A 10316-nucleotide genomic window follows, 5' to 3' on the forward strand; every position below is an offset into this window, starting at 1 on the left:
AACAGACGTGGTGCACTGCGTACTGTCGACGGGTAGGGAACGGTCGTGGCAACTGCTCCACTACTGTGTACCGCTGGTTGCCTGAGTACGTCGGCGTACGTAGGGGTGCGCCGCATCGGCTGTGGCTCACGCTCTGGATCCCTTATGACCTGCCTCAGTTCGTCCCGGACAACGTCGACGATAGATAGTGCAGTTGGAGTCTGAGGTGTCTGCAACTTGTTGAGCTCTTCCTTGATCACTGACCGGATGAGCTCCCGCAGGGCTTCAAGGTCGTTCTGCATGCCTCCAGAGAAGACATGGGCAGGTTCACAGCTTGCCTCCCGGTTGTATTGCCGAGCCCGCTGTTCCAGCGTTTTTTAGATGGTCGTTGCTTCGGTTCGGAACTCTGCGACCGTGCGCGGTGGGTTGCGGACGAGAACTGCGAAGAGTCCTTGCTTAACCCCCCGCATGAGATGGCGCAGCTTATCTTCACTCATGGTGGGATCAGCACGCTTGAACAGGCGGGACATGTCCTCGATGTACATCGCCACGTTCTCGTTTGTGAGCTGGTTCCTAGCTTGAAGGGCAATTTCCGCCTTTTCTTTACGATCCGTGCTGGCGTAGACATGTTGCTAGCAGTTGTCGAAATTCCTCCCAAGAGGACAAAGAGGGTCCGTGGTTCTCATACCACGTTCTTGCGAAGTCCTCCAAAGCGAAATATACATTACGGTGCTTCTGTCTCTCATTCCATTCATTAAAGCTTGCTACTCTCTCGAACAGTTCCAACCAGTCTTCCACGTCTTCGAACGAGTCGCCATGGAATGTTGGCGGCTTGCGAGGTTGGCTTACGACCAGCTGTGCCGGTGTTACCTGGCTAGTCATTGTGGCGGCGTCCGTTGTCCGAGTTTCCCTTGGCGTGAAGAGAAGAGGGCCGAGTTCGGGCGAGTCACCTCGAAGACGGCGGCTGGTCCACTGGTGCACAGGTGTCAGTTCCACGGGATGGACTCGCTGGTGGTCGGGTCTACGCTGACTTTTGTTCATGGGGCTTCGACTCATACCCAGCACCTCCACCAGAAATGTAACGATGTTGAGGAACACAGGTTAAGAAAACAACGATATTTAATAAGGGCGAAGCTGTGCCCACGACTTAAAGTCACTGCGGTTGTGAAGAATGCCCGGCAGTCGCGTTCTAAACCTCGCGACCAACCGTCTTCTTCTTTCTTCTCGAGTCCTGCCTCGTGCGCGTGGCGCATGCGAGCCGGGTCCAACCGGTTGCTCGTGCCACGAAGATCGCTGCCTGTTGCTGCTGAACAACACCACGGAACGGCGTGCACATTGTCCAATACGAAGGGCGCGCAATTTGAATGTGGCCAAGTTGTGGCGGCAATATATACATATAAGTGCAAAACATTTGCCGTCAAATTCTCTAAATAGCAAAAGCAATTTTATTTTCTTCTGCGACTCGCCTTGCACTCTTTCCTGGTTACTATTGTTCTTGACTCCACATGCCTAACAAGGACAAGCATGCTGCTATTAGGACAAACAAATGGTATTCCTTAATTTCCATGCTAAGGAGCGCGTGAGGAAGGATAATCACAGAACACAACAAAGCAGTAACTTATGTGTTAGAAAAACATGAATATGGATCACAATGGATCAACATTGTTGGTACAAGCGATGTTGTTGTAACCGACATTTCGACAAAGATACTAGTAAGGTGCAAGTACTTTTTCCTCCCACTCGAGAGTAGAGATATTTATTCTCCACTTGGGCGTCCGAGACGCACCACTAGAGACGGTCTACACAAGTGAACAACACTGTCGCTAAGGATAGCGGCGACGGCTTCGCTAGATGCTTCTAGTGGATTGAAGTAGACACAGATGACGATTGAAATACGCTTTGTATTTACAAGAACTATTCAAAAGAAATACACGTTGAGATGCACGATGGAACTGGAACACATAGGGCGACCCTATATCGATCGGCAGTGCCGATTGTGCCTAGCACCGCAAGTTTTGTCCAGAACGCTTGGTCGGGGAAATGGGGCCACGTTTTCTACCCTCATGTGCCCCGCCCCAAACATTTACAGTCCAATCACCACCGAGTGGCTATGAGAGCGGTTCGCTGGCGCACCAATCACTAAATCCTGTACTATAGGATCGTCGTGAGAGTGGTCCACCAGCTGTTCCAGCATTGCGCTTCGTCCAAGCGCAATTCCACAGAGCCCAACACAGTGGGCACAGTAAAATGCTAATAAACAGGCAGCACCTACAAACCAAAGTGCCAGGGTGATTAACCTATGCTTCGTCGCCCCGTCTCCAGCTTGTAACCGCGCACACTCTTTGGAAAAAACCGATAACGTGGTAGCTGTGGGCCATAAGTCAAGGAAAGCTGTCAACGTGACACGTTAGGATCGCGTACTCCAGTAGAGTAAATGCTTGCTCGGAAAAGGTTTTCACGATGGTCAATTAGCAACGGTCTCCGAAACGCGTTGAAAAAACGGTTACAATGGGAAAGGTGCACGCGGTTAATAATGAGCACTGCGTTCACGCGTTCTGTGCCGATGACATGACCCGCACAACAGGAGCCAGCGGCAGTCGCGGACCTCTTAGCCTTTGCTGTCAGGACGGCCACACGAGATGTACGTGACGAAGTACCGATATTCACTCTTCTTGAGGTCAGCTGCTTCCTGTACTATTGGCTGCTAATGGTGGGGTCATGCGCCTCCTATGTTTGCTCAGTGCCAGCGGCTCTAATCGCCCCTCCGCGTGTCGGGTATAATCGGGAGTGTCATGAGCCGTGCACGTGCCTAATCTCGATGACGTTACCGCGACAGGCATCCGCCGCTGACCATCAATTATCCCACTGTGTTTCACTCGAAAAGTAAGGACCGGTGGCCACATACCACCAAGCGTTTCTTTACCCCCTCCTTTGCAGCCCTTCCGTTCGGCGAAACCAGGATGAAGGAACACGCCGATCCCTAGCTTTTCGGAGCAAGAATTTAAGAAATAACTCTCGCTTTTCACCAGCAGGCATACACCCCCAACCTAAGTATAGGCAACAACTTGTCTACAGTGTTGCCGAAGCCGAAACAAGAAATAGCCGGCTTCGTGTGAAATCGTAATTATGCAGCAGCTCAACAAAAATAACCTACAAGACTGCCGTATACTTTCTAGTATTACGAAGTGCTCGTTCCTACCGAATGAACTGTGTGACATGCGCTACACCTGCCGTAGAAACAAAGCAAAAACTACTTATTCGACTAGCTAACTAGCTAACAGTTGAATTGTAACACTGACGCAGCACTTCATAGACGCGACATGTCAGGCAGAACATGAAAATTCAAAGATATAAGCACTCGCAAAATAGTGAATAACAAGAACACAGCTAAGGGAAGCACACGATGCCAGCACCAATAACGTTCAAGGACACCTTTGGGTTATTGTAAGAGCAAAACAAATTCCCCAGTTTAAACAAAGAAACGAACCACAAATTAACCCTTTTGCTGATGCAACAGCGCTTCCCAAATTATAAATAGCATCTAGCATACGATAACGCTAAATTGCAAAGACATCTATTTTTTGATGTATTTTTTATGTTTTTTATTATGTACTATCGTGAGCAATATGAGCTCGAACACGCGAGCGCGTGGAAAATAGCCTCGAACCCTACATCGGCCAATTTGCAGCGGCCGCTTTTGAAAACAAATAGGAAAGGGCGCCGCGCTTCCACTGGCTGTTCACACTCCCGCCTCGATATCATTGCTGCAAAACGGTAGCTTGTTGCATGTCACTGGCCGCTAGCGGTGATATCAATTCACATCAACGCGCACAGCTACATCAAATGACCCATCAGGCTATGCAGCTGCTGAGACATCGGCTGTGACGTAGACTGCCATAATGCACAGGTCATGCTTGTATTAAATCTAGGCGGTGTTGGCTGAGCGTTCGGATACGCCACTTTTATCATTTTTTTTTGTACGCTAGCGAAGCGGGAGTGCCAACAGTTAGCGGAAGAGCGCCCCTCCTTTCCCCTCCGGTTTCGGCAGCGCCATCCACGTATGACGCTATCTAGGTTTTGAGGCTATTTTTCACGCGCTCCCGTGTTCGAGCTCCTATTGCTCACGATAGTACATTTTTTTATGTTGTGATGTGTTGCCATAGCTTGTATGGCTTTAACACTGTAGAAATTGTGTGATCCGTTCTGTGTTCGTAACAGCAATTGACGCCTTTTTATTTATATCATATTATTGAACTAAGAACAAGAGGTACCGCTGCAGTTTCTAACTGTGGGACCTCTTTCTGTATATTTTCTATTCCATATACGTTCCACTAATGAAGCAATAAACTTGAATCTGAAACCAACCAAATACAGCGAGACGCATGAAAAGCAGTCGCTTGCAACACTGCGCCTGCTGGCAAACTGCGAACTTCCGCTACAACATGAAAACAAAATAAATGGTGAGCATAAAAAGACTGCAAATAAACACACGTAAGCGCTGGCGCTTACCCAACAGTGCAAGGAACCCCTGAAAACATTCCTTGTCAATGCGCGCAACTCATCGTGCACCAATTGAATGCACAGTTACCTAAACAACGCCAAAGCAGGATACAACGAGAACAATAGAAAGCGCACACTGTAACACAATGTCCCCCGTGTCCATTTTTCTGCGCTTCACATACAATGAAGTTGCCCCAGTTTCACCACTTGCCCCTGTTAGCCACCGAGCCATAACATGCCTGAGCTGGCACGCGAATTCTGGCTAGACCCATCTGAATTGACTGGGTGAAAGCTGGAGCGGAAGCCGTCCCGTTGCCGGCTTAGTTACAATATTACGCGCGGAAGTACCTTCGACGCTCGTTTATTGGCCGCTGAGTCAAATACGTGTATGGACCAAGGGGCAAATACTCTGGAACCACGAGCCACACACAGTGGCATATACTTGTTCCCCGTTGCAGACGAGCTCCCGGTGCGTAGTGCATTCCAGTACTCAACCTAGCTATAAGCACAGGGTAGATACCTAGACCACCAAAATATGCTAGAGTTGCCCTAGCAACCGGGAGAAAAGACTGCGTCGCCCGCCCTGCGGTGGCGGCTGCGACCCATGCCACTGAAACGCACGGCTGGCACTCGCGGTGCCTTTTTTCTTTACCACGGCGCGCAGGCGCGCTCACACCAGACCTGGGGCGCTATAACGTAAAATGATTCCAAACTATTTTGATTCCAACTTCTGGAATCAGCCTCCACGATTGGTCAGAACATTTTCGGGCCATTCCCAACTTCGCCTGTCTGTCACGCGACGTCACGAAAACCGTGATAGCTCTTCATCGGATATAACGTGTACACACTGATTATGCATGATTAAACCGCACAAAACTAAAATAATAATTCCTGATTCGACTCCTTTTCACCATTAGCCCTCTGCTATTGGTCCAATGTTTTCTTGCTACGCCCACTTCGCCTGTCTGTCACGCGTTCTTACAAAACCGCGAAAACTCACCACGTCAAAGTGACGTGTATGCGAAAAAAAATCACATCTCACCCTACGGGCAACCATGGTGGGATGCGAAAGCATCGCGGGGGGTGCGCATGGAGTTTCCGTTTCGTTTCACTTGGCAACACAACCCAATGAAAGTTAGAGTGAGAGAATGTATTGAGAAGAGAGGAGACGTTTGGTGCGGGGTTGTTGCGTCTTTATTTAGAGATCGTACGTGATTCGTAGCGTCGGTGCGCGCGGTATCTTGAAGACGATGGCTATGTGGTCGGTGAAGTGTAGCGTCAATGGGTCTTGCTGCAGAGGGTCGAGTTTGAAATTTGCGAAGACGAGGTCTATGCGCGTTCCCCTGATGGTGGTGCACACGTTGCAGCTGTGCCCGAAGCTCCTATCGAGGAAGTCGCGCTTGAACCGCGCGTCAGCACCTCCGAAGCCCGGGCGTTGTAATGGCCTCGAACGTGTTGCTGCTCGGGCCGCAGACTCGCGTTGCCTCGTCGCTTCGGGATCGGGAGCTGCCGCTCGACGCTGCCGTTGCCCTTCGACTTTCCGAGCCCGGAGTTCGGGGTCGGCTTGATAACGCTGACGTTCCATTTCGGCGTGCCGAGCCCGTGTTGCTTCCGTAGAAGTTTCCTGCCGACGTTGACGTTTACGTTCAGCTTCCCTGGCCCGATGTTCGGTGTCCGCTTGCCGACGCTGACGTTTACGTTCGGCTTCCCGAGCCTTCCTCTGCTCCGCGGCGGTGGCGCTGCCGCAGCAACTAGCCCCGACGTTGACGTTGTTCATGGCGTTCCGTACATCGTTGCACAGAGAGATAATGACGGAAGCACAGCAAACGCGCGCTTTATACTGCGCCGCTACACTTGCGCCGCCTACCGGCGTCCCCTTAGAGAGAGAGAGAGGGAGAGAGAGTTATATGGAATGATTTGCAGCGCCGCACCTGTGGCGGAAAGCGGGAGAGGGGAAGAGGAGAGCGCACACCTGCGTAGGAGAGGACAATGAGGGAGAGCTGCGCATGCGCAGTATGGGTGCGGACGCCGCAGAACGGACACTGCCCCGAGCTTAAGATGCTCTCGCATCTAAAAAATGCATTAATGTGCCGAACAAAACTGAAAATTTTTCTGGAGAGCCACGGACTGCCTCATTACGAAAGGAATAGAAGATGGCTGCCCGCCGATCGCTCAGGCCCTCGCTACTCGCATGCACCTGCCGGTGAGCATGTATTATTTGCGCATGATAAACCTTTTTGCGTGGCAGTAAAACGTTATCGAGCCCTTTCGGCATGCACACGACATCGCTATGTCAACTCTTCCTTCCTGAGGATGCGTTTTAGCGGCATTCTTATGCTTCCGTTGCACGCCGCCGGGAATTTCGACCAGCTACCGCAAGCTAATATAAGCCGAAGTGGACCAATCGGAGAAGCCGGCACCACCCTCTTCATGCGGTTATCTATTTTCACTGTGCTGGCTCGACCCCATCGAAACCCTCTCCACTATAGCGTGCTCCTCGCCTGTTGTCAGCCAATTAGATAAGAAAAACCCCTGAGTGTCAACAATGTCATTGGGTTTGAAAGCGAACAAAGGTGTCCTTCTATAAACGAGGAGAGTGTTTGATTGGGTTGTTCCGATAACGCTGCGGGTCACCGCCCGATGCGTGCGTCGGTGGTTACGCAAATGTGAAGTCAGGAGTTTGGAATAAAAACAGTTTGGGAATGATTTTGCGTTATAGCGCCCCTGATCACGCCGCTGCTCGCGTCATGTTTGTCGCAATCGCCGCACCTCCGCTCCTTTGAACAAGCCCCTACATCACCTGATTGTACAGACGTTCCTCCGCTAAGACCGAAAAGTGACCTTCGTCGGCCCCTTGCCGTTGTATTGCGTGATCCAGGTCAACAGGTTGTAAAAGCTGATCTACACAACCTGCCTCGGGTGCGAGACCCACATCGTCATCGCTGCCGCGCGACTCATGCTGAAGGTCGGTCACGACGGCAACAGGTGATCTCACAGGTTAGACGGTTGTGGTTAGTTCCGCGGCGCAATAATGATCACGGGCCGGGTCGCCGCCTGCAACTACCAGTGGAGCTTGTGGATCGTGCTCATCTTTTACCGAAGCACGTTCACGCTGAGAGATTTCCTTTGCCCTACAACCAGCATTCGACACCTCAAATACCTCAAGGGCTTTTGTTGCATCGAACGCATCTAGTGCCTCGATCTCCGCCTCTTAGGGAGCCTGCACGCAACGCCGTTAAACGGCGTTGCATGTAGGCGCGTCTTGTCAGACGCTTCAGCCAACGCCACGCGTTCTTCCTCTGGAATTACGTCAACGGAAGCATGCAAGTGCTACGAAAGGCTGCTGACAACTCTTTCGCTTGTGCCCCTATACTAATGCTCCGGAATGGCGGCTTGCTTTCTGTATCATCCCGATCCACATTCACTCCCGTGTAATGTTCGTGAAAGAGAAGGAAGAAGTGCACAGACGATCCAAGAGAAGAGAGGAAATAGAGGTGAGGAACGAGATTAATGATGTCCGATTAAACGGAATGTTACATTTTAGCGCAGTCACAGTTTTGAACCATGTGGGTGTCATTTACCGTCGCCCTACATGAAAATGGTCATGTACTGGTAAGGAACTAGCAGGAAGATGGAGAATATGCCATCGATTTACCTGAAAAGGTCAGCACACCGGACTTCTTGGCTTTCTTACCCGATAGAGCCAATTATCGCTTGATAATCTCGAATTTATTGGTTCAGTCAGGGTGCATATGCGTGTGACTGACTTCCAATGCTGGATTGACAGTTCGAGTAGCCAAACTGTAGTTAAAAGCCAAACCTTTTGATGGTACTTAGTCAAGCCCGTCCACGTGGTTTCACTTTTATGAGTATGCATGTTCTCAGGAAAATTGGGCCATGGACTGTGACCGCATGTATAATAATCGCCATTTCCTTTTAGGAAATGCGAAGTGGTTCGAGTAGCGTATACCCATCGACACAGATGTACCATGGGTTGAATGGCGAGCTAGCTTCCAGCTAGCCTTCATTTGCAATCGCATACAATGCTGTGGAAAAAGCCATTGCATTCAAGTACTGATAAGGACCTGTCATCAAATACTTCTATGAGAAACATTTGCTTCTGCAACGTTTCTGCAATTATCAGTGTCTAATCATGATAAGACAACCTGCCACATTGAATAAACTCCTACAGTCGTAACTGTGGACTTTGACAACTTTGGCACTGAATATTCGATCTTGCGGAATGAGTAGAAGATTAACTATGCTAACTGATGCTCCAGTGTTTATTAATACTTCAATGACGTTTCCATTGAGGCTTATCTGTGCATATAGTAGGCCTGTCACAGACTTCGCCGAGTACACGCTTTCTCTAGGTGTCTCCCAAGACAACGAAAAGTCCAGGCTTACCAGCTCTTTCACTTGTCTCGGGTGGGGGTCATCTCGCTGGCTGAATAAGTTTCAGCATAATTCACTGTAGTGCGGTGACCATAACACGCCTGGTCTTCCGGGATACGATAGTAATGCTCTCTTGATCATTGGCTAGTAAAATGTCGTCGGGAAGCCCGTGAATACACGCAAAGTGCCTCGAGCGACCAGTCGCGCGGCAATTCTGCGTGTATTCGCGGGCTCTTTCATGCTTGGAAAAACACATTTATGTGGCACGTATTGAGCAACAGAAAGCTGTATCGGGAGTTTTTCATGTCGCTCTAGAATTGTCTCATTGACACTTTGATAATTAGGGCAGTACTTATCGAGTTAGATAATTAATTACAATTACCAAATAAATCTCGGTAACGAGAAAAATACTGGCGGCTACTCCACTGCACTGGAAACAATACGCACTAGGTTTGCTTCGCGTAACGCCGTTCCTCTTTTTCTTTAAATCGTGCTGCGTGATAGCTGGGACCCCTTGTATAGAAGTGAAGTGCTACCTGTATAGCTAAAAGTTTGTCGTAGCTTTCTTTTTATTTGGCACTATTCCAATGAGACACTTCTAGCGCTCTTCCCAGCTCAGTAAACTTATTTCTAGTCATTTTACTTTTCATGTGGAAATTCTCGTGACCTTATCTGGAAGAAAGTAACAAAAACATTTTTGCTTCTGTTTGTTCTTTGAATGGCTGCATCACGGTTGGATATAAGAAACCTATTGACACGACAGGCAGAGTTCCGTGTGTTCAAAAACATCCATCAAAGTACAATATTACAGTTTTCATAATCATCTCATGCTAGTGATATTAGTGGCGATGGCTGTTGCAAGCGACTTTTTTTCAGTAAGGTACAAGCAGTTTTCAAATTACATTGTCTTGCAGCAAGAGGGTGCAATTTCGAAAATCAAGCAATAAGGTCACGTTGTGTTCATTATTCAGATGTTTCGGTTAGGTTAGGTTAGGTTGCATACAACACCTAATAAAGAATGCAAACTTGAAAATCTCAACTGAATAAGAAAACAGTTTTTGAAACTGCAACAAAAAGCCACCATCAAGTGGAGTGCACCCTTGCTATGTACTCCAAGTGGAGATTCTTGCTACCGCAATTGTTCAACACCTAATGAACGTAACAATCAACAACTTTGAGTAGAATCTTAACACCTTTAATCAAATCAGGCTTTCAAGATTCCCGATCTGAAGTTCTCACCAACATTTTGTTGAGCTGATTCTGTGTTCTCAAATGCCTGCAGCAAGCAAGCTCGCGTCTACAATTTCTCTGAAGGTAACATCAGCAGCTTTCTCAAGATAGGGTTGACGGGCAGATAAAGTGGGTAGGGCATGGCAAACATCATGAACACATTTATCTGTTAACCAGTGGGCTCACTCATGTAACCATGAAATTATGAGATG

The sequence above is a fragment of the Dermacentor silvarum genome, chromosome 7, assembly GCF_013339745.2.
Source record: "Dermacentor silvarum isolate Dsil-2018 chromosome 7, BIME_Dsil_1.4, whole genome shotgun sequence".
Classification (NCBI taxonomy): domain Eukaryota; kingdom Metazoa; phylum Arthropoda; class Arachnida; order Ixodida; family Ixodidae; genus Dermacentor; species Dermacentor silvarum.